Genomic DNA, 20,489 nt, shown 5'->3' with positions numbered 1-20,489 from the left:
TTAACTGGAAATATCTGCTGGAGATTTACTACTTGCTTTATTGCAGTCTCTCCTTTAGACCATCAGGTATAATTCCAGCTAGGAAATAATAAATTGGAGAACATTTAGTTTGCACATGATGTCTGATTGTTCACCAGTTGGGCTGATGAGTACAGTAGTAATTTAGTTAATAGGCAATATAGGCAATATAATTTCAATAAAGCACGTAAAGAAATCTATATTGCAGTGAGGCAGACTTTAAGATGGTGTTATGGCTGATGTTCAAAGATTAACCACAAACTTTGTGTGCAGGCAACTTATCACTTCCTGTGATTGTTTTAATGTGTATTAAATAATACCAAAAGCGGTGGTTTTTACCACAAGAACACTGTGAACTCTCAGACTTTATTGCAGGCTGTGCATAAGAAACAAATTTAGCGTTTTCTCTTAATTGTGGTTCCTGGTGCTTGCTGCCAAAGCCAACAGTTTCCAGACCGTGGTTTGGGAATCAACTCTGCAGGTAGTGGTTGGAAAAATGATGTTAGAGAGATGGTGAGCCAGAGTGTGTGATGTGGAAATAGGAAAACAAGTACACTCTTCAGGGTGTTTGACCTAGAGAGTCCATGTGGATAAAGATCAGAGGCACCAGGAGATGGCCAAGGGATGCGATGGGGTGGCTGACCTGTGGCTGTGGCAGCCCTGTGACGTGAGAGCTGTAGGCCTGTGCAGCACTGTGACACCTGGCCTGCCTGCACGTGGGTGGCCCTGTTCTGTCATGCCCAAGGAGGGTCTCTATCAGCTGCCCCTTGGGTTTATTCTTCTCTGGAATAAAGTGGAACACCTTGGCAGGAACCCAGTGGAAGTGTCAAAACTGGTGATCTTCTTCACTGCCACCACCTACTGCTCCTGTCCTTCAGGCTGTGGTTCATTGTCTAACACCAGAAGCTGCTTCCTCTCTACTGGCCTGCCCACTTCTCCGTTACCTGATGGGAAAGAAGCGGAAAGTGGCACGTATGTTTGTACCCACCCTTGTTCAGATTGGTCCTTGAGCTGAAACAAAGGATTTGAGAGGCTTAAGATCTTGTGGATGCCTCCTGGATTCCTTCCTGCTGGGCCATTTCCTTGCAGCCCTGTCTGGTTCTTTAAGCTCGCCTGGCAGCATGTGCAGGCAGTCAAACCTGTATTGTGAAAGAGAAATAACACACTTTACATTGGTAATAATTAACTTCCATTGCCTTGTTTGCTACCTCTTTGTCATGTTTTTATTGTAGCTTGTTTGCTCAACTCTGAGGAAATTCCTTTTGGCATTTTATCAGTTTTTATGAACCTGAGTAAATGAAGAATTAAACCGTGGGGCTCAGGTGCAGAGGAAGGTTTTCTTTCTTTGGCAATTCACCTGTATAAACACATATCAGGGATGGGTGGAGTTCAATGACAGCAACAGTGGAGTGGAAACATAAGTTTCCCATAGTGTTTCTTGCTAATAGCCTGCTTGAGAAAGGCCTGATCATATATTCCAGACTGATAACCTCCTTGTCCTCAGCTGGGCGAGAAGGACTGGGTGAATTGCTGTGCTGTTTGTGTGATCAGTGCTGAGCTCTGTGGAAAGGTACCTGTGATCTGCCCTTGCTTATGTGGACACGTCATGGCAAATAACTGCTGGAACAGAAAGGCTGGGTATTGAACTGCTGGGCTCATTGGCAGGAAATGCTGAAAACCGTCAGCTTGAATGTGTGAACACTCTGTTATCTTCAACTTCCATGGGGACTTTTTAATGCAGTCTGAGTTTGAATGTCTCTTCTGTATACACGTGGTGCTTTGCAAAACATTGGTGCACTCCTAGCAAAGTGTTGCTTGGCAGCTGAGAGAAAGGAGTAGTTCGCAGTGTTTGAGGCATACTTACTTCAGTGTGTGAGCATGTGGGTTTGGCAAGGAGGAGAATTTGATCTTTTGTGATTTTTTTTCTATTTATTTTTAAGAGGAATGTAATATGTCTGGGAATTTGGTGTAAACAATATTTTTTTTATTTTGCTACAGACTATATAAAAAACTGGACTTGTTTCTGTGTTGAAGCACTCTAAACAGACTTTTGTATGCAATCGCATTCTTCTTATCTACCGCTACATGTACAGTGGTGAATTGTTTCTCTATGACTTCCCATAAAAATGTTTCAGAAAAATTCAAGAGACTTGCTTAGGCTGTGACTCCAAGGACGACATGAGCTGATGTAGCAGTCCATTCACCCAGCCTTTTGCTCCTGTGGCACACCTTGCCCTAGTTTCCACATTCATTGCACCCAGCAGAACCAATCCTGGACAGCTTTTTAATCTGCCCTTGCACTGGCTTGGATGCTGTTAGCTCTTCTTCATGTGCAAGAGCACAGAAAAAAATACAGGCAGCAGAACAATGCAGGGTTATCAGGCTGAAATGCCTTAATGTAGGGTTCAGTGAAATGAGAGGTCAACAGGAGTAGAGTGGAAAACACTTGAGGTAGAGATCATGGTATGAAAATGTCCAGAATTTGAAGTACCCTGGAAGCTAAAAATGATTCTTTGTGTGCCCGTTGCTGCTGCTAGCACAGATGCTATTTTGCGATTTCATTTCCTGTGTGAACTTTGTGGATTTGCTGGAACCATTCTGCTTTCACAGGCAACTATGATAATCATCCCCTTTTCACAAGCTAGCAAAATTCTGTCTCAAAGCTTGTTAGGAGGTTTCTTCATGTTTCTCCGGGGAGGAGAGGAGGTTTTAGAGCCCTAATTCTTAGATGATTACACATTTCTTCTGTGTTTTCTAATTTACACGCTTTTGTTCTGCCTAGTTTGTACCTTTAGGAATGTATTGAACATGTTCTCTTGTGTATGACATACTTTGTGCCAGTGTAATTTGTTTTCCTCTTCTGAGATTACTCCCTGGAAGTATGTGTTAGTGTTTCAGTGTGGTTAAGTGAGGTGGGCTGTTCTTTCTGCATTCAATTCAAATTCTAATTCAGATTAAATTAATTCCTTGTGAGCTAGACTCTCCATTCCACTTTCCAGCTATCCTCTTCTGTTTTAAAGTGCGTATTATTCCAGGTGGTATCTTGTTGATGTCTTGCATAATACTACAATACTTTCTCAAACAAATAGGAATTGCAGAAACAAAATAACCTGAGATACATCCAGAGTGAAACTGAAGGATCACATACTTGGTATGGATTTCAGATGGTAATAGGTGGTAAGACCAGAATATATGCCAGTCTAATACATGCAATAGCGTACTTACAGTAATGATCAATTGACTAAACAGATGATATCTAACTTTCTAAGAATCATTTAATGTTTTATGTGTCGTTTTCTTATTTACATTACCAAAGAAGAATTGATTTTGGAGCTTGAAAATGTTTTTCTTATTACAGAAGACTGTATTCAAAATATTATTTTTCTTCCTTCATTTCTCATCCTGTACCTGTAAACAGGAATAGAGCTGTTAATAAAAATTTAAGCCAACTGATGAGGAACTTGTTGAAAAGGCTTTTTTGTTTTCTAATAACTTGTGCCAGCTGATCTCATAAAAACAGAATTACTGCTCTCTACAAAATTTGCTTGCTTTAATTGTTGATAAAATGTTGGCATTTTCTTTTATTTGTGCACTTGATTTATCAGAGGTTTAGAGATGAATACAGCTATTGGTTTGGGATTTAAAAAGAAATAAAAAAGGCAAACTCCCTTATAATGAAAGCTGAACTTTAAGGTCTACTGACTTCAATGCATCTATTTAAGCTTCTGCCTGAACTGTGGTAGTGAGGTGTAGTACAGGTAAGTTGTTTCTTTTTTTGTATTTTTTTTTAATGGGGCTAGTTAGAAAGGTGAATATTTGTTCCTTTCTTGTGTTTGGGTTCAGCATTGGTTTAAGTGTTTATTATTTCACTGTGTGGCACAGTTTGGGGAAGAAATCCAGGCTAAAAATAACCTTCTGGAAAAACATGCCAAGAGACATTAATAACTAGGTGAAGGTAAGCAAGGATGGTGCTTTTTAAAGTCTGCCTTGCTGCCAAAACAGAATTCTCATGTAACTCCCTCCCATCCACAAGCAGTGCAGATATGGCTGTGACAGTCTTTGTGGCATCCCTGTGCCCTGCTCACCAGTGACCTCTGAAATGTCACTTCTGGCCTGTACTTCTCCCCTCCTCCGGACTGCAGGGCTGGCACAGGACTTCCTGAGGCCACCAGTGGGCTGGGTCAGAAACGGAAGGCAACTAGAAGGAACTGATCAAAAAGGTGGAAAGCTGGGGTTAGTTGGATAAAGTTGGAAATACAATTGATGCAAGCTGCTCAGGTTGTCACTGCCACATGGGGAGGGAAACAGCTGTGGGAGCCCTGCCTGAACTGGCTGCTGTGCTTGGTAGATGAGAAGGACTTAAATAGCTGGAAGAAGCATTAACTCTCAAATTTTAAAAGCATACATGTAAAAAAAATGGTATATCTGACTGCAAATCTGCCATTTCCTGTGTACAATGTATAAAATAAGGTTTTCCTGGCAGTTAGAATGTAGTAAACCCAGTCCAGCATAAGTTGCATGCTTAAGAATGTTTATACATGATGAAGAGAAAGCACGAAGTATCTCCTAACCTGCATTGTGCAGCTCAGGCTGTAATCTTTTACACCATCTTTCAGTACGGACACTTTCATTACTTCAAAATTCATATGCTGGATATAGTAAAAATGAGTAGTGAATTTCACAGTTCAGAAGTGAAAAGGCAGCCAATAACACAAAGGGAGAACTTCAAGCACTTCAGTTGTTACACGGGGGAAAGATTCTTCGTTAGAACTCTTCTTTCGTATCTGAAACATTTCTGTGAGATGTTGTAATTGTTCTTCAGTATTTCCTAAAGTATTGCAATTATTCTGTGTCCATGTGCTATGCTCAGTATAAGTAACGTTTTCCACACTCATGGGTGTTCTTTGCCTTATGCTGACATCTCAGTGCATCTTGCCTATTGCTTCTTGGAGTTTCGTGGCTAGGACACTCCTAATTTTTGCCCAAAACTTCCCTGTAGTGTTTGGAACTGTAAATACACTGTGCTTCAGCTTTGTTATGCAACTATTTCTATGGATTTACGTTTGTTTAAAATGATAAAAATAGACTTAACATACTGCTCTGAAAATTATTACTGATTTTCCTGTATGTAGGCCATTACATCGTAAGGAAACCAAAGTATGCTATAAGAGCATTTTATTTTTTTTCCCCCTCTTCTCTCGAGGTGGTAATATACCAAAGGCAGCTGTTGAACAGTGCTCATAACACGAGTAGAGGAGAAATGAAATATTGAGAAAAGCTTCATCCATATCCACCAATACAGTGTAGTAAAAATTAATAGTATTAGTAGTAGGAAAACTGTGCATCGGGGCTGTGTGATCTGCACCCAACCTGTCAGTATGACTGTTTTCTAGTGCCTTCCTTGTAATAATTACTAATATCTTGAGTGAGCTGCTGTATGTCACCATAGAACTGTGCTTAATACTTACATATTTTACTGTGCAGTGCTCAGTTTATGCACAGAATGCACATTTCTTCTCAGTGAAGAAATATTGCTTTGGTATTAATAGACGTCTGGAGAAGATTATGAACTGTACCTCTCTTCCATCACTTTCTACTCCCACAGTGGCCTCATCTGTGCCCAGGTGAGCACATGGGGTGCTGCATGTGGGAGCTTCCTTTGTGGCCGTCTATGTACTCTTGGTGAATGAATATAGGAACTGAAATTGCTTTTATTCAGAACAATTTCTTCAGAGGCCAGTGGATAAGTAGATAGCTTATAATCTCCTTTAATTGTAGTATATAAAATGCCTTAAGCCACCAGATGCTCAGTTTTTTTCAGAGGATTGCCATTATTACTATTGCAGGTCCACTGTGATGTGTGTTTTGAGTAATTGTCTGTGGAAGACGAAGGTCAGCTGAAGTTAGAAATAATGTATTCTCTTCTATACTAAATGCTTTCTGCTTGCGAGAGGCACAACTCAAAACCAAAACTCACCCAACCCACAGAGAGTTAAAATATTTTCGTCCTAAGTCATCACGTCTGGCTGAGGAGCGACCTCAACCTTCTCCTGCTCTGAATCACTGCTAAGATAGCCACGTGCTCTAAATAGACCGCAGTGGATTGCAGTGCCAGAAACTGTTTGTCTTTTCACGTGTCTCGGATGGCTAAACGAATACAGCCTTGACATTGTTAGAAAGGGTGCAGCTACGCCCAGTTACTGTAGGTGTAGTAGCAGATTAACCACTCTAACTGCTTTCATGTGCGTAATCTTTCTAATCTTGATCTGGTGGCCATGTTGCTCTTCTCTTATGGCACGTAGGCAGTGCTTGGCTTGGTTTTAATCCTGAAGTTTTCACAGCCATAGGTGCAGACAAAAAACTCCATTTCAAGGAGTTGCAAAAAACGTTACGTTGACAAGAGTAAGTTACATTTATTTGAGCCTCTCTGCCCCCAGATTATATATTTGAACTGAAGAAAGCTATTGAAGTGATCCTTCAACTAATGTCTGAAAGTGATGCTTTTCATACTTACCCATTACTGTGAACTCAAATTCATGTAAGCAAACCAGCAAGCAGTTTCTGGCAGTAGCCGAAACTAGTACTTCAGAGGGACGAGAGATGCTGGAAACAAAGAAATTCTTTCTTGATTATTGTATTCTTGCACTTACAATTAAAACCATAACTTGCACAATTACAAAGCTTACTGTGAGAAAGCTATCAAAGCCTTCCCTTACTATCACCCACTTAGGCATGAATGAGAACTTGCTGTCTTTTAAAAACAGATGGGAGAGCTGTCTCTCATCTCATACTCATAGTTCTGTCTAGGCTCTTTTGAACACACAAGGTGAATATCCTTTGGTTTTTATCAGTTTAGTTTTCACTTCTGACAATAAAGAAAAAAATTTTAGAAATTTGTTGGTACTTTCTTAGTAGCTTCCAGCTTTTTGTTTTCTCCTACAAGTTTGTGAGATGGTGTCTGAAGTTTTGATTGTGTCTCTGAAAGAGAAGAGCAGTTAACCTAAATGGCATTGTTTTCTTTAGACAGATTTCCTGAGCTTGCAGTTTTTTGGAATGACGTTGTCCTCTCCTGTCCTCACTTTGTATATTTGCCCTCTTTGTGACCAATTCAAAACATATCAAGAACTGCAAAGGTACAGCCTAGACTGCGGTGAAAAGCTCTAGTGAAGAACATGTTGTAATTAAAACAGGAATACATTAATTGAGTAGCTAAGTGCTTTGTTAACTATGGCAATAAAACTGTAGTTATACTATTCTTGTAGTTTGGAAGAATAAACAAGAAGCATTCAATTTAGAAAATGTGCAGGATCAAATAAAGCAGCAGTTGCCATTGGAGTTGCATTCATAAACTTCTCAGTCATGGGGAACGGTGCCTTATATTCTTCTGCTTTGCGTACATTCTAATGCTACTTTGACACTTGTCATATCTGAAGATGAAATTATGTTAATATCAGTAAGGCATTAAATGCTTTTATTAACAACTGTTTTATGCAATTTATTCTCTTTTGTATGTCATGTACTGAAATGTGTTTTCCAACGTCATTTGGAGACAATTAATAAATTGTTTATATTAGATGATGTCTGGGAGGTACTCCTAATGCATGTTCAAGTATAAGACATTCCTTTGCCTAAAACTGAAGAAGAAATTTCCACAGGAACTTTAGCCATTTGTTGCCCTTGTGTCCCTGAATAGAAGGGACAGTAAGGAGCTGTGAAAGAGAAATAAAAGACATCAGGATAGAGGGTATCTTTGCATAAGCATGCTTTTTTGATTTAGAAAGGCCTGCAAGAAAACTGTGCCAGGCGGCAAAGCAGCTGTGCTAAATGCTGGGGCAGAAGCAGCTAATGTCCTCTGACACAGTCCAATGGCTTCAAGGTATTTGCAGTGTAGAGTGGGTGTTTCTGGACAGAGTCTGCACAAAGTATGGTTGTGTGAGGTATAAGATGTTTTCACTGCCCCTTGTGTAACCAAATCAAACATGTTGGAGATGGTAAAGATAGATCTGTGTATAAATAGAAGAACTGGCTTTTTCTTGCACTTTTTGGAAAATAATCACTGTAATTAACGTTTTAACAACATTGTGGTGGGCATAGACTGTTAAATAAGAGAGTGCTGAGAGCAGGGGACTGGAACAGGTGAAATTTCGTCTTTTTGCTTTCAAATGGCACATCTCTTTAATGCAGTCCATGTGTTCAGCCTTGCTTGACTTAACGTGGTAGAGTTTTGTCATAGGGGGAGGTAATATTTGCAAGTAACTGTTCTGCAATTTGTAACTAAGATAGCTAGGCAGGTCCCTTTGCCTTACACAGGGAACAGAAAATGCTGTTATTTGAGGGTTTACTATTTGGCTTGATTCCAGTGCTCTTAGTCACTCAGACTAAGACCGTGGCAAAAAATACCGATTGTGTATGCGTTGTGTGAATAAAAATATGAACAAGACTGAAAGCAGGTGTTTGTTTTACAGAGGGGAATGTTAGAACAATATTTATCAGTTATTTGTTGAGTGGCTTTTTTTGTTCTTTATTTTGTTGTTTGGTTTTTTTTTGCTTGTTGTTGTTTTATTCAGGTTGTTTGTTGTTTTCTACTTCAGCATCTATCTAAAGCAGTAATTCAAAGTCCAGTTTTATTTGGAGGGCCAGTTTCAGCCCTGCTACAAACCCACACTACTAAATGATCGTTCACGTAAGATGTATTAGTTCTTCCTTACCTCTTAATTTTTAGCTTATTTTGGATTCTGCCAATGGTACCTAATTCAGGTGTTAAAACCAACTGTGGGTACTCATGATCAGTCTCATTGGTGTATAATGGAAATACTCAGCTTTCATCAGAATTGTGAGATTGGTCCACTGGTGTCTTTGTCAAGGAGGATCAGTGGTTGAGTATGTTTAGCCAGTAAATGGATTTGTTGTGCTTGTTTGTCCTATACTGACTGCCCTGTATGAGAGTACAAGGCCTGAGAGATGCTTCTGTTAGTTCTGTGACTATAAATTGCTTGACATGCTCATTCATGTTGTTTTGTGAAAGCAAGTGGAGGGTGAACCTCTTCAGCTGGAAGGATGCTGATAGAAGATAGGACGAATAGGTGAGTTAAAGTTTAACTAATACGTATGGGCACAACATGGATAGGAACTTAATTAGAAACAATAGTCTTTATCAACTGACAAGATCAATTGCACTTTTTTTGTTTTGTTTTCAAACCCTGTGAGGGATGTATTTCATGCGTTGGCTTAGTTACAGATATAAGTTTTATAGATTTCAGGAGGGCTTGTATGACTTCAAGAAAACAATAAAACAAGGCTGTAGTTTTTTCATGAATAAATCATTAATTTAGCAGTGAAAAAAAGTGATTTATTACTGGCTTGATATCAGAGACGTGACTGTGTAGAATGTGTAGGTGTGTATTATTTTAATAAAGCTCACCTGGGTATGTTAGACTGGAATCAACAAGGAAAAATGGCATTGGAGCCTTGTCATGTCATTTACCTATTTGGTTTTCTGGTAGAAATTGTAAGATGCAGCCATGTTCAAGAAGGGAAGAATTAGCTATGTGAAGAGAAAATGTATTATAACTTTATACATTTAATATCTGAGTATAGGATTACTCTTAAAGGGTTGTTTGGAAAGCTAGTTAGCAGTGCAGCATGTAATTTTTAAAATCCTGATCCTGTGTGCTGAGATTTCCATGACACCATTCTTCAGGTACAGTACATTTGTTATTGGTGCTAAATTGTTTCCCTTTGCAAAAATTTGCAGTCTTTGAATCTCCCAGTGGCTGCTATCCAGAAAGAGTTGTTGGTTCTGCCCAGTGTCTGCAGATGTGTGATGATATTTATATCCACTGAGGTGTTCTGACTTCAGCTAGATCTGGTAAAACACTTGTAGCAATGACTGAGACCTTTGAAATCAAGTTCTGTCTTTGAAGGCAGGCTCTGACTTCCACTGCATCCCTAGTTACAAGATGGGAAAGAAGGTCATTCTAGCTGGGTTGGAATCAGCAAAGATTTGAAGAAAGAAGTAAAATTCAAGGCAAAATGGTGTTTAAACATCAACAAAAAGAATATTGATAACTTAAAGGCAAAACTAAGACTTAAAAGACACAGTCCTTTTTAAGTGGTAAAGTCTTTATAACAAACTTTATTCTACCTAGCAGCAGAATCATGCCAAAAGTTTTCATTGATGAGACTTCTAAAATCAAAGGCTACCTTTCTAATATTCTTCTAAGCTGGCGACAACAAAGAGACAGATCACAGAATCAGCAAGATTGGAAAAAACTTCCAAGATCATCCAGTCAAACCATCCACCTACCACCAATATTTCCCCAGTAAAACACGTCCCTCAGTGCAACGTCTAAATGTTTCTTGAACACAAGATTTTTCACTTCTTGGGGCATTTCCAGACCTTCCTCTTTTCCCTCTTCAAGAAGCTTCCACATAGAAGAAAATGGGAATTGTGTCAAAAACTCCTTGTTTTGGGAAGCATTTCCAAATATGAAAAGAATACCATGTTAATGTTTTTGAAGAGCAATTTTTACTTAAATCAACAACGATTCACTTGATCTTCCGCTGACATTTCTTAGAGCTGTTCACTGCTTCCTTCAGATGTGATTTAATAAAATAACAATCTTGAGTTTTTCTGTATGGTGTTCCATTTATTTTCAAAAAAAAAAAAAAAAAACAGTGAAGTTTTGGCTCTATACTTGAGAAATCATGAAGAAAAGAATTGTCATTTCTCCTTAAAACTTTCTGACCTTTGAGTTGGACAATCTGCAGTCTGATTGGTAGATTAAGGTATCTTGCAGATTTAGCCCCATTCTTAGCTTAGCTGTGTATTTTCTGTATAGTCTTCAGTAATGCAAGTGGTCAGTCCGACTGAAGATTTTCCAATATCTGAAAAAAGACTCACAGCTGCCTTAGAATGGAAATCAAGAAATAGGCACTGAAGTCAATGAAAACTGACTTGGAGATTCTTAGAAAGATGTTGGTGCATGGAAGTAATTTTCCTTGAATATGCATTCTCTTTTAACTTACACTTTTCAAATAGCTTTTATGGCATTAGATGTAGAAATAATTTGTACTGGATGAAACATACGTTGCATAAAACTTTTTGGCTTAGTTCTGTACATGTGATTGTCACTGGCTGAAAATCCAAGTACCACTGAAAGGATGTGGTAAATTTTCCTTACAGCTGGCAAACGTTTCTGTATTTGGAACTTTTAAAAGCAGACTAGATTGATATACTGGAAAATATACTGCAAAAACAGTGCTTTATTTGTAGGAAAATAGGGTAGATAGTCTTGTAGGCCTCTCTGTGTATGGCCAATGAAGTTGTAAATGATTGTTATTTTAATCCACCTTCATTCTCCTGGTGTTGTTAGATGTTGCCAACAGAATGACTGAAGTCCTGAGTCTCATGCCAATGAAAATGGCAATTGGCATTTCCTAGTTTAGTTCCTCTTGTTCAGTGCAGAGTGAAACTGCAAGGGTGTAGCGAAGAAAATTTTTTTTTTTTTTTTTTTTTTTTTTCCATCCAGATGAAAACTTGCAAGCATTTGCCCAGTGTGGTAGGGTAGAGAAGTTATCTTGATTGTGTAACTTCAGTCTTTGGCTCTGCAGCCTTGAGAACACTTGAGCAATAGCTGACTGCCATTTGCTGCAGGCTAGATAATATTGTTGTTTCTAGGCTGTGGACTGCAGACTGACTCTCTCATGAGCCAATGGCATGGGGCTTTCCCACACTTACAACATCCCTGGTTTTCCAACGGTGTGACATGACTTGTGTACAGAAGTTAAACTTCAACTGAAATGCCTTCTGCTCAGGTCAATCATCAGTTGGGCAAAGCTGTGCTCCTTACCTAAGTCAGCAGTGTGTGTCAGCACAAGTTCACAGTGTACAACAAAATCATTTTGAAATACTACACCATAGGGTTAAGGCTATTATGTTTTTTCAGCCTCAGTTTCTTAACCAGCTCATCCCCAACATGAGTTTCTGGAACATCTCCCTACAGCTGAAATGACATATTGCTCAGGGACTAGAGAGCCTGATACAGTCTGCAGGAATGATTTCACTGAGTTTGGGTCAGAGCTTTACAGAGAATTGGGCGTGCAGGTGCAGGTGGACAATGTTGTGTCCAGCAGGAGATGGATTCCTGGGCACACAGGCTGCTTGAAGCTGCTGAGAGACCTATTGCAGAGGTCCATGTGCATGCATGGAGTACCTGTAGCGAGGGTTTGGAAGTCTGTGTTTTTGTTCAGCTCTGATGCTAGAGGGTACTTGGTCTTCTTTTTGTTCGTGGTCTCTGACCCTTGGAAATGGCAGATGCAAGTCTGGGTGGTCTGGAGTTAACACTGATTTAATCCATCTAAATCCCCCAGGAAGTTTGTCCTGTGGTTAGAACTACCTACTTGTGCTCAATAGCATGGAATTAAGGAAAGGAATTTGGAAAGGAGGAAATGGAATTTGGAAAGGAAAGGAATTTAAGATCTGAACTGCTGGACACTGAAGTCAGCGGGAGTCATACACTGATTTTTGTTGTTCTGCCTTAGGAGAACTTTTTCAATACAGTAGCTAACATTTCAATTGTCAGCCTAACTTCATAATTTCGAGGGATTTTATGCAATAATAAATGGTCAAGAAAAACTTTCTGGTTTTATCAAGAGCACATAACTGTGGGGTATTGGTTGATGCTTGGCTGAGCATGAGCCAACAGTGTGCCCAGGTGGCCAAGAAGGCCTGCGGCATCCTGCCTTGTGTCAGAAATAGTGATGCTAGAGGAACAAGGAAGTGATCATCCTCTGTACTCAGCACTGGTGAGGCTGCACCTTGAGTGCTGATTTCCATTTTGGGCCCCTCACTGCAGGGAAGACATCAAGGCCCTAGAGTGTGTCTGCAGAAGACAAAACTGTCGAGGGGTGTGGAGCATAAGTCTTATGGGGAGCAACTGATGGAACTGAGATTGTTTAGTCTGGAGAAGAGGAGGCTCAGGCGGGACCTTATCCCGCTTTTCAATGACTTGAAAGGAGGTTATAGTGAGGTGGGATTAGACTTTTCTCCCAGGTAATAGTGATAGATGACAGGTAATGGCCTCAAGTTGCCCCAGGGGAAATTCAGGCTGCACATAAGGAAAAATTTATTCTCCAAAAGAGTGCTTGGGCACTAGAATGAACTGTGCTGCCCAGTGGAGTCATCATCCTTGGAGGTGTTCAAGAAATATTTAAATGCTGTGCATGGGCCGTGGTTTAGAGGGGAGATATTCATGGTAGGTGGATGGTTGCACTTGGATGATCTTGGAGGTCTTTTACAACCTTAGTGATTCTATGATTCTGTGATACTGTTCATGTTAGCAACATTGTCTTTGTTTTCACCTGTGAGGAAGCTGGCAATTAACATGAGTAGTAGACAACTATTTTGATGAGATAACTCAGCAGGATTTGTTGTCTGTGCCAGGACTAGAAATAAAGGTGACGGTTTTGGAACACCCTTATTGTTATTTGAAGTAGAATAAATTAAGTAGAATGAATTTATGGTACGTGTGCCTGTGGAGATATGGTTACAAAGGATTGGAAGAGAAAGGAAGAAGTAATGGGCTGATGTTTTCATTGGAGGATAATTTGGATCTTCTGTACTCTCCAGCCATGGTTGCAGTCTTCTCCCCAAATTTTGTGCATGTAAATATGGCCTTTTGGGTAGTGCTTACATTAGGTGAGGTTTTGTACACACTTTTGTCAAGGGATCAGAAAGTTCACTGATCCTTTTTTATCTGCAGCTTTGAAAAATACTCTGGTTTCCCAGAAGGCAATAATGTCGGCTCTTTGATGTTTATTGTAGCTGTTTTTTCCTTTTTAATAATCATAGCAGGAGGAAATGTGTTGGACTAGCTGCATGACAGAAGCAGAGGAATTCATTAAAGAAAGTAAAAGGAATTCTACTCAAATTTCAGGCTTCGTGGTTGGAGTTACAAACTAGTCATCAGTCTGGTTGTTTTTCATGTTTCTTCTGTGGCACTTTCCTTGTCCACGAAACTGATATTTACCATTCGTGTGGGTGAGCCTGAGAAAATGAGCAGTGTTGTTGAGACTTTGAGCGGTGTAAACATTAACCAGCACCTTTCTTTTGTAGTCTCTGATGTGTTTGTCAAGGCTTAGGGAAAGAAACTGAATGAATCAGAAGATTATGCAACCTTCCCCTGTAGTTTGCCATTTCAATTACATCCCAGCTTGGTAGTGGCTGGAATACTTTACCAACCAATGGCGGTTTTATATTCTAGGTGATGAAAATCAGTAAACATTTGCCTTCATGCAGGGTGTTAGAGAAAAACTCTGAGTCTTGGAACAAGATGAATCTGTGGGCCCTTTTATCTGTTTTGAAGTTAGAGCAAGGCGTCAAATCTGTACCGTGGCAACACATGCAGTTTCTTATTTGTAGCTAATTTACTTGCCAGTCTCAGATCCAGGGAGCACATCTTTTTATAACCAGCTTTACACACATTGTAAAGCACACATATACATGTTAGCCCCTGGTTTCTGTTTATCCTGAAGAAATAATGCTCCCTTGGAAGTATTTCCATCCAGCTTTGAAGGAATCCTGAGGAAGTATGGATTCCAAACCTGCATCCGTAACTTGTTGGTGGAGCTGGATCTGAGTTTTCCCCACATTTTCTTCCCTCTCTACAAGGGGTAGTAATGTTTTATTACTGTAAAGGCAAAGATGATTGATTACTTGGTAGGCATTTATGCAGTTCCTTACTATCACAACATGTATGTGACTAAGACTGATAAATAACAAGCTTACCTTGAAAAGGTAGCTGTGTAAACATGAGGAAGTGCATTAGCTGAGCATCTCGTGCATTTGAGCCATGAATTCAGCAGGGTGACTGATAGGACTGCAGACCTTATTGCTGCACGGTGTAGTGCCCCTTAGTCTGAGCCACTGATGCAAAGAGAGTAAAATATGTGTTCAAGTCTGTGTCAGTACATAGTTTTAAATTTTTTGTTTCAACTATCACAAGGAAATTGTATTTTGTATGTAGATTCTCTTCTGCTTTTGTTAAATTAAGCAAGTACCAAAGGCACAGTACAATAAGATGTGGTAGCTGAACCGTAGAGCTGACTTGTCCCATGTCAACTTTTCTGACTTTGGCATATCCATCCTGGCCTTCATATCTGTACAAGCTTTAATCACTCAGGGAATATGTTTAAATCTGATGATGAGTAGTTCCTGTGTCTTATTACAGAGGAAGCATGTATGTGCAAGTCTTTTAAGTTAAAGAACTGGACAAACGATGTTTTACCCAAGAGTAGCTTGGAAATTTGCAAATAGGAGGCTGGAAACAGGGGAGTAGTTGTGTTATTTATGGCTAAAGAATGTGTTTCTGTTAATTCCAGCAGCAGTGGTCAGAAGAGCTTTAAAATCAGATTATTTTTTTTCCAGTATTGAAAATGAAAAAGCCTAAGGAGCCGCCATCCATAAATCAGGTGATGCAAATGGGATTAGGCAAGTTCATGAATACATGGCTCTCTGGGTCGCACTCATGGGGCAATGACCGTGGGTGAGTCTCTGGACTGTTGGCCAAAGGCTGCAGGCAGCAGCCTGAACCTGGGTCTGTGAACCACTGTCTGACTGCATACTGTTCTGGTGTTAAATTTGATCACAGTGGTGGTGGTGCGTATGGTTATTATAGAAGCAATTATTTGAAAACTGTAATTGAGTTATATGATGTATTGTGAGATGTTAACTGAAGTGTTGATAAATACGTGATGTTTTCTAAAGTGTTCCTGAGGACATCAGTGATTCTGCAAATTTGGTGGTTTTGATAGCTGTTGGTTTTAACAGTTCCTGTAGGACAATACTTTATATTTCACATCAGTCACTTTTTAGCAGGCAAATAGGCCTTTCTTAAGGTTGGTGTTGAGCCACAGCAACATCCTAAGCATATCATAGGGTGTTAGAGCTGATGGAACTGGATGCTAAGGAAGTTTTCCTATTCAAAATGGAAACATGCATGAACAGCTCTAAATAGTTTTTTTGTTAATATCCTCACAGAAATTGGGATTAAAAAGCAACAAAGGAAAACATTTCAACTGCTAGTAAATATTTCTTGCCCCCTACTCGCTTCCAAAATTCCAAGCTTTTTATTATAGCTTGATGTAATTCACTGTTAGAGGGATATGTCAGCATGTCCAGCATGGTGTGGTGTGGACTGAATGCTTCTGTGGTCCGTAACATGCTTTGCAGTTCCTCTGGTTTTTTTGGGACAACAAAATCAGATCCTGGCAGTGTTAACCCTTTGTCTTTCCATAGCAGGGATGAGTATTCCAGGGCTCTGAGTATCTGCTGGTCTTCCTCCTCTGTTTATTTTTCTTCACCTTGGTATTCCATTACTGCAAGGTTAATGAAAAAAGTCATCTGGTAAACCTCACTCAGGCAAACAATGCATGTGAGGCACCTTTCTCTGAGGGAAGTATAAACAAGGAAATGAATCCCGCCACAAGTGCAATTCATTGTAGAAGAATAAATAATTTGTCACTGACAAATTTTTTATAAATTTGCTTTCTGATCTCCTTTCTGACACTTTGAATTACTATTTAAAGAGGCCATGCACGGTTGCTTCTTTAAATTTCTCCCTAAACTCTTTCAGTCATTAAAACTGACATTTTTTTTTTGTCTTTCTTCTGGAACTTTTTTGCATCCCTATCTTTCTCAGAACAGAATAGAACATGGTGTGCTGTCTGCTTTAAAAACAACTAACTTTGTGCTAGGTCTCATCTGCCTGCCTTGCCTGCTCTAATTATGAATTTGCCAAACAGCCTAGGATAGGAAGAATGGGGCTAGGACACGACTTGAAAGAGAATTCTGGTCTCCACAGAATCTTTAGCGTATAGGAGATCCCCATCATAGTGGGACAGTAGATGTTGGAGTATGGTTTTGGAGAATTCTAGTTTTAAAGGTTTTTGTGATAAAGAATGAAGCCAGGACCCAGGCTAGTTGATATAATTAAAGCATTTCTTTTAGGTTTTCACATAATTTGTTACTGTTTTTTGCCTACCTCTGTTGTTCTTGCTGTAAAATTTGGCTTCTGCCCTTCTGTGCTGAACCTTCGGATAACGTGTAGAGGCTTTCTACCAACCCCAGGTGTGGCTATACTTTAAAGACAGTGGAGAACTTAGGTTTACACACAGGGCTCATCCTGTAACATCCAGGCCTTAAAGATACTTAAATGTCTATTTATGTTGCACACAGTTTTTGAGGTTAAAGCGGACAGTGTTACTGGAAAAATCAGTGCCATCCTCTCCATCAATTGGTCATGTATTTTCTCCCTGTTTTCAAGGGAACAGCACTATTGGTCTAAAACAGGTTAAAGTCTTCCTTTTGGCATCAGTGTCACCCTAGGCTTGTGTAAAATGTGAGTGGAAACCCAGCCTACAGAAAGGCTGTGGAAGTAGCTCTGTATAGTTTTGTATTTTGAGATGAAGGGTCTGAAGAAATTAAGATACTCGTGTAACAGCTCTTGGCGTGCTGTGTGTTATAATCCAAACCTGTTTACTTAGATGAGCAGCTTCAGATCTTAAACCAATTTTAAAAGTATTTTCTCTGCAGCTGCTGACAGTGATTACCTTGGAGTTCAGGGGGATTTGGAACAACCTTGGAGGATATGATTTGTTTCTTAAAATTCAGGAATACTCATACTTAATTTATGTAGATATACCTTAAGGGACTCACAGAACAGGGTAGACAGCAGAGAACCATTCCACTGAACTTAATTTCCCCTTCTTTCACTGAGTACTGCTGGATATGTATACATACATATTTTGTTGTGGTTTTTGTTTGGCTGGTTTGGTTTTGGTTTGTTTTTTTTGTTTGTTTGTTTGTTTTGTTTTTGTTTTTGTTTTGCTATTGCTCAAAACCCGATCAAGCTTTGTGCTGCAGTGCTACATTTTTCACTGGTTGAAAAATTGTGCACCAACTTTAATGCAGGACTTCAGGAACACCACATATGCCATAACAAATTACGTTTTGTAGCACTCCGTTATTATTTGGCTTATTTAGTTAAAAGTATTTTAAGTTTGGAAGAATCTATTTTGATGTTTAGGGAAAATCCTCAGACAAACGTGAATATTGGTTGTTTCCTTTCCCTTCTTTATTTATTTATTTTTTTAAATTCAAATAAATATCTCTTGAGATAAATATATTTTCCCTGATCCTCTAATTTCATCTCTCCATTAGGATTCCTAGCTTCAAAAGATAAGGTGCTACTTTTGGAATATGGGACCATAACAGATTGATTTCTTGTTTATTACATTTACGATATATCTATAGTACTGCTTCAGGCAGAATTGCAGCATGTGTAGGCACACCTGGACCAGCAAACTGACTAGGTACCCCTTTTTCCCAGCAGCCTGAGGAGAATGCCCTGGAGCCTCTGCACCCTCTCCACCTTGCCCTGGCTGATGCTGGGGTGGTGCAGCTACCAGGGTGGCTGCTTCTGATGCAGTCATCCATTTGCAACAAAAATGGACCTTTACAGTATGCTTAATGCAGTATACCCATTGTATTTTTTTGAACAACTTTTTTGTTGTTGTTCAGAAAGCTTGCTCCTTAAACAAAAAGCCCAAAGAAAGAGAGTAGTTTAGGATTTTCTTGCTACTGATCAGGCCGAGGCAGGTTTCAACCAGCTTTGCCAGGGATTCCAGTTGTCTACGCTTCCTTGACTAATACCGGTTAAGAAGATGGATTGTTAAAATGTCAACATACTTTAAGCACCTAGAATATGGCATGTCCCCTGAAAGGCTTCATCCCTGATACACATCATCAGATGAAAGAGGTTTCCTGTTTATTCAAGGCTGTATACAGCTGTGCCTAAACATAAGGAATTGTAGCTGAGCAAACGACAGTAATCCTGCCATAATGCATCCTTACCTTTGCTAATGTTGCATAAAGGATACTGTCAATTAGGTGCTTGTACATGATGTCTCCATGCAGGTTTATCTGTTTTGCCATGTTACTAATCTTTCTAACAATCCAGGAAATTCTTAATTTCATATTTACTGCAGTGATTTTAAGTCTATGCTTATATAATGGAAAATGATCACAAAAATCGTGATCTCCAAGACACATCGGCTGTCTGAACTTCTGTATCAAACATGCACAGTCACCTATGCAGAAAATGCACTTTATTTGACTGGTGTTACAAATCCAGTGTTGGTGATTCCTTGATTCTACAACTCTGTGCCTTTGGGGATCCTGAGAAGCCAGATGTATCCCTGAAAACTGGGAAGGGGAGGGGTACCGTGAAAAAAAAACAAACTATGGCCTAAAAATATTTATTCCACAGTCATTGCAAATGACATCTAAAGTGATAAAGAGATTAGAGAAAAAATAATGTTTTTCTTTCTTTATTAGCCATATTCTGTTTTCTTTAATAATCTTATACGTTAAGCCATTATTTTTGTCTGGATAGTTAGGCAGCATTCCCACAAAAGTTTTGGTTGGTGAAAGGAAAGCTGCTGAGAACTTGAAAGATTATTTGTTTAAATCCGTTATTAAAATTACAAGCTACCAAGCAAATCCTTAAAATATGTGTGTGAGCATGTATAATTTTAGTATTCATTCCCTGATGCTTGAAACAATACAGTCCAGCTTGCCTTTCTGTAACTGCTTTGATGCTGTTTGAACAAACTGAATTACTATATTGAGTTAAAAATATTTACTGATGGCATTTCACACTATAGCTCAATGAATGTTCTTCTTTGAAATATAAGGAATCATAGAATGGCTTGGATTGGAACAAACCTTTTTAAAGATGATTCAAATTCCAACCCCATGCTGTGAGCAGGGCTGCCACCCAGCAGCTCAGGCTGTCCAGGACCCCATCCAATCTGCTCTTGAGTGCCTTCAGGGATGGGGCATCCACAGCTTCTCCGTGGAAAAAGTTCCTAATATCCAATCTAAATTATTACGCTTTTAGTTTGAAACCATTGCCTTTTGTCCTATCACTATCTGCCCACATATAAATTTTGTCTCCCTCTTATAAGCTCTCTGTAAATATTGGAAGGCTACAGTGAGGTTTCCTGTGTGCCTTCTATTCTCCAAGCTAGACAAGCCCATCTCCCTCAACCTTTTTTCATAGAAGAGGTGCTCCAGCCTTCTGAGAATATTTTGTGCATCCAGTCCTGAGCCCTCTTCACATTTAAGATCAGAATGAAAACATTCAAGGTTGTTAAGGAAAAGCAAGTCTGCCTTTACCATATGGTTTCCTTTAAAGGTATTTTTGCTTGAAAAGTCTGTGTTGTATTAAATTTGAAACTGAACTTAAATGCAGTAGTGTTTGGCTCTCTTTCAGAAGGATAACCTTTGTAACATAATTCTCTAATGTAGAAAACCTGCTGTTAAGCATTGTTGTTCATCTATAAATAAAGTTATATAAAAGAGATTTTGCTTTTCACAGCTTTTGTTGGAACAAATTAAAACCTAGCAA

At 39.3% G+C, this 20,489-nt stretch overlaps 1 protein-coding gene and 1 long non-coding RNA gene across 11 annotated transcripts in view; one reads left to right on the top strand and one right to left on the bottom strand.

The window, feature by feature from the left end:
• RAD51B (RAD51 paralog B) overlaps window positions 1-20,489 on the top strand; it is a 344,366-nt gene that overhangs the window by 101,908 nt on the left and 221,969 nt on the right. The gene's annotated exons all lie outside the window — the stretch shown is intronic.
• LOC128086856 (uncharacterized) lies at window positions 3,734-7,059 on the bottom strand. Its single transcript, XR_008209555.1, has 3 exons — window positions 6,923-7,059; window positions 6,533-6,621; window positions 3,734-4,226 (listed from the first exon to the last, which is right to left on the bottom strand). It is a non-coding gene; the product is annotated as an uncharacterized LOC128086856 (long non-coding RNA).

Source organism: Tympanuchus pallidicinctus, unplaced genomic scaffold, assembly GCF_026119805.1.
Source record: "Tympanuchus pallidicinctus isolate F22 unplaced genomic scaffold, pur_lepc_1.0 scaffold3, whole genome shotgun sequence".
Lineage (NCBI taxonomy): Eukaryota > Metazoa > Chordata > Aves > Galliformes > Phasianidae > Tympanuchus > Tympanuchus pallidicinctus.
Note: the sequence above shows the minus strand (reverse complement) of the source record. Positions and strands in the feature narration are given on the sequence as shown.